The 3,701-nt window shown below is 51.1% G+C and overlaps 1 long non-coding RNA gene across 1 annotated transcript; it reads left to right on the top strand.

Annotated features, from left to right (window-relative positions):
* Positions 1–518: 518 nt before the first annotated feature.
* Positions 519–1,388, top strand: LOC127921752 (uncharacterized). The gene is made up of 3 exons (XR_008109482.1): positions 519–880; positions 921–1,056; positions 1,122–1,388. It is a non-coding gene; the product is annotated as an uncharacterized LOC127921752 (long non-coding RNA).
* The last annotated feature ends 2,313 nt before the right edge of the window (positions 1,389–3,701 follow it).

The following is a 3,701-nucleotide window of genomic DNA, read 5'->3' on the forward strand; positions in this document are numbered from 1 at the left end:
TCTCTCTTCTCTCTCTTCTTCTTTCTGTCTCTCTTCTCTCTCTCTTCTCTCTCTGTCTTCTCTCTCTTCTCTCTGCTTTCTTTCTCTCTCTCTCTGTTTCTCTCTCTTCTCTCTGTCTCTCTCTCTGCTCTCTCTCTTCTCTCTGCCTCTCTCTCTCTCTCTCTCTCTCTCTCTCTCTCTCTCTCTCTCTCTGTCTCTCTCTCTTCTCTCTCTCTCTCTGTCTCTTCTCTCTCTCTCTCTGCCTTCTCTCTCTCTCTCTCTCTCTCTCTGTCTCTCTCTCTGCCTCTCTCTCTCTCTCTCTCTCTCTCTCTCTACTCTCTGCCTCTCTCTCTCTCTCTTCTCTCTCTTCTCTCTCTATTCTCTTCTCTTCTGTCTTTCTCTTCTCTGTTTCTCTCTCTTTCTTGCTCCCTTTCTCTTCTCTCTCTCTCTGTTTCTCTCTCTCTCTCTTCTCTGTTTCTTCTGTTTCTTCTCTTCTTTCTGTTTCTCTCTCTTTATAATTCCTCCCTTTCTTCCTTCCCCCCACCACCAGTATCTGCTAGGCTAGTCATAATATATGCATTCTGTCTGTACCAAGGTCATATCTGGAGGCTCATGCTATCCTTCCTGGGACGTTCTAGGCCAAGGGGACTGAAACATGTGTTTATGTGGGCAGTTGTTCTATTGAGTAATCTAGTGATAAGAGATGAGTTAAGAGACTTGGCATAGAGGATACAGCGCTTTAGTCTGTTGGAGAAACAATCAACCTGTTATCTGAAGGTGAATCACCTTTTCGCCGAGGTTGATTGTTTCACCTACAGACTAGCATCTTGTCGGGGGGGTGATATTGTACATGAAGCTGCCTCACGCTACAGAAACAGGAAATAAGACTCCTTCCCTAGAGGTAGGGCTCCTTCCCTAGAGGTAGGGCTCCTTCCCTAGAGGTAGGGCTCCTTCCCTAGAGGCAGGGCTCCTTCCCTGGAGGTACCCCTGGAGGCAGGGCTCCTTCCCTGGAGGTACCCCTGGAGGCAGGGCTCCTTCCCTGGAGGTACCCCTGGAGGCAGGGCTCCTTCCCTGGAGGTACTGGAGGGTTGAGGTGGGCTCCTTCCCTGAGGTACCCTGGAGGCAGGGCTCCTTCCCTGGAGGTACCCCTGGAGGCAGGGCTCCTTCCCTGGAGGTACCCCTGGAGGCAGGGCTCCTTCCCTGGAGGTACCCCTGGAGGCAGGGCTCCTTCCCTGGAGGTACCCCTGGAGGCAGGGCTCCTTCCCTGGAGGTACCCCTGGAGGCAGGGCTCCTTCCCTGGAGGTACCCCTGGAGGTAGGGCTCCTTCCCTGGAGGTACCCCTGGAGGTAGGGCTCCTTCCCTGGAGGTACCCCTGGAGGTAGGGCTCCTTCCCCGGAGGTACCCCTGGAGGTAGGGCTCCTTCCCCGGAGCTACCCCCGGAGGTAGGGCTCCTTCCCCGGAGGTAGGGCTCCTTCCCCGGAGGTACCCCCGGAGGCAGGGCTCCTTCCCCTGAGGCAGGGCTCCTTCCCCTGAGGCAGGGCTCCTTCCCCTGAGGCAGGGCTCCTTCCCCCGAGTTCTGGGAAAGGCTAACTGTGACTTTCAATATCTCTTCCTTTCAGATCACAGACGTGTCGTTGCCAAACTACCTAGTGGCGTCGTCAGTCGGCCTGCTGCCCACACAGCTCCTAAACTCCTACCTGGGCACCACGCTGCGCACCATGGAGGACGTCATCGCAGAACAGAGCATCAGCGGATACCTGGTCTTCAGTCTACAGGTGAGTCAGAGGATACCTGGTCTTCAGTCTACAGGTGAGTCAGAGGATACCTAGTCTTCAGTCTACAGGTGAGTCAGAACAGCATCAGAGGATACCTTGTCTACAGTCTACAGGTGAGTCAGAGGATACCTGGTCTTCAGTCTACAGGTGAGTCAGAGGATACCTAGTCTTCAGTCTACAGGTGAGTCAGAACAGCATCAGAGGATACCTTGTCTACAGTCTACAGGTGAGTCAGAGGATACCTTGTCTTCAGTCTACAGGTGAGTCAGAACAGCATCAGAGGATACCTGGTCTACAGTCTACAGGTGAGTCAGAACAGCAGGTGATCAGAGGATACCTGGTCTACAGTCTACAGGTGAGTCAGAGGATACCTGGTCTTCAGTCTACAGGTGAGTGAACAGCATCAGAGGATACCTTGTCTACAGGTGAGTCAGAGGATACCTTGTCTTCAGTCTACAGGTGAGTCAGAGGATACCTTGTCTTCAGTCTACAGGTGAGTCAGAGGATACCTTGTCTTCAGTCTACAGGTGAGTCAGAGGATACCTTGTCTTCAGTCTACAGGTGAGTCAGAGGATACCTTGTCTTCAGTCTACAGGTGAGTCAGAGGATACCTTGTCTTCAGTCTACAGGTGAGTCAGAGGATACCTTGTCTTCAGTCTACAGGTGAGTCAGAGGATACCTTGTCTTCAGTCTACAGGTGAGTCAGAGGATACCTTGACTTCAGTCTACAGGTGAGTCAGAGGATACCTTGTCTTCAGTCTACAGGTGAGTCAGAGGATACCTTGTCTTCAGTCTACAGGTGAGTCAGAGGATACCTTGTCTACAGTCTACAGGTGAGTCAGAACAGCATCAGAGGATACCTTGTCTTCAGTCTACAGGTGAGTCAGAGGATACCTTGTCTTCAGTCTACAGGTGAGTCAGAGGATACCTTGTCTTCAGTCTACAGGTGAGTCAGAGGATACCTTGTCTTCAGTCTACAGGTGAGTCAGAGGATACCTGGTCTTCAGTCTACAGGTGAGTCAGAACAGAGCATCAGAGGATACCTTGTCTTCAGTCTACAGGTGAGTCAGAACAGCATCAGAGGATACCTTGTCTTCAGTCTACAGGTGAGTCAGAGGATACCTGGTCTTCAGTCTACAGGTGAGTCAGAGGATACCTGGTCTTCAGTCTACAGGTGAGTCAGAGGATACCTGGTCTTCAGTCTACAGGTGAGTCAGAACAGAGCATCAGAGGATACCTTGTCTTCAGTCTACAGGTGAGTCAGAGGATACCTTGTCTTCAGTCTACAGGTGAGTCAGAGGATACCTTGTCTTCAGTCTACAGGTGAGTCAGAGGATACCTGGTCTTCAGTCTACAGGTGAGTCAGAGGATACCTTGTCTTCAGTCTACAGGTGAGTCAGAGGATAACAGTCTACAGGTGAGTCAGAGGATACCTTGTCTTCAGTCTACAGGTGAGTCAGAGGATACCTTGTCTTCAGTCTACAGGTGAGTCAGAACAGCTCAGAGGATACCTTGTCTTCAGTCTACAGGTGAGTCAGAGGATACCAGAGGTCTTCAGTCTACAGGTGAGTCAGAACAGAGCATCAGAGGATACCAGAGGATACCTTGTCTCAGTCTACAGGTGAGTCAGAGATACACAGGTGAGTCAGAGGATACCTTGTCTTCAGTCAGGTGAGTCAGAACAGAGCATCAGAGGATACCTTGTCTTCAGTCTACAGGTGAGTCAGAGGATACCTGTCTTCAGTCTACAGGTGAGTCAGAACAGAGCATCAGAGGATACCTTGTCTTCAGTCAGAACAGAGTCAGAGGATACCTTGTCTTCAGTCTACAGGTGAGTCAGAGGATACCTTGTCTTCAGTCTACAGGTGAGTCAGATACCTTGAGCATCAGAGGATACCTTGTCTTCAGTCTACAGGTGAGTCAGAACAGCATCAGAGGATACCTTGT

The sequence above is a fragment of the Oncorhynchus keta genome, unplaced genomic scaffold, assembly GCF_023373465.1.
Source record: "Oncorhynchus keta strain PuntledgeMale-10-30-2019 unplaced genomic scaffold, Oket_V2 Un_contig_23458_pilon_pilon, whole genome shotgun sequence".
Lineage (NCBI taxonomy): Eukaryota > Metazoa > Chordata > Actinopteri > Salmoniformes > Salmonidae > Oncorhynchus > Oncorhynchus keta.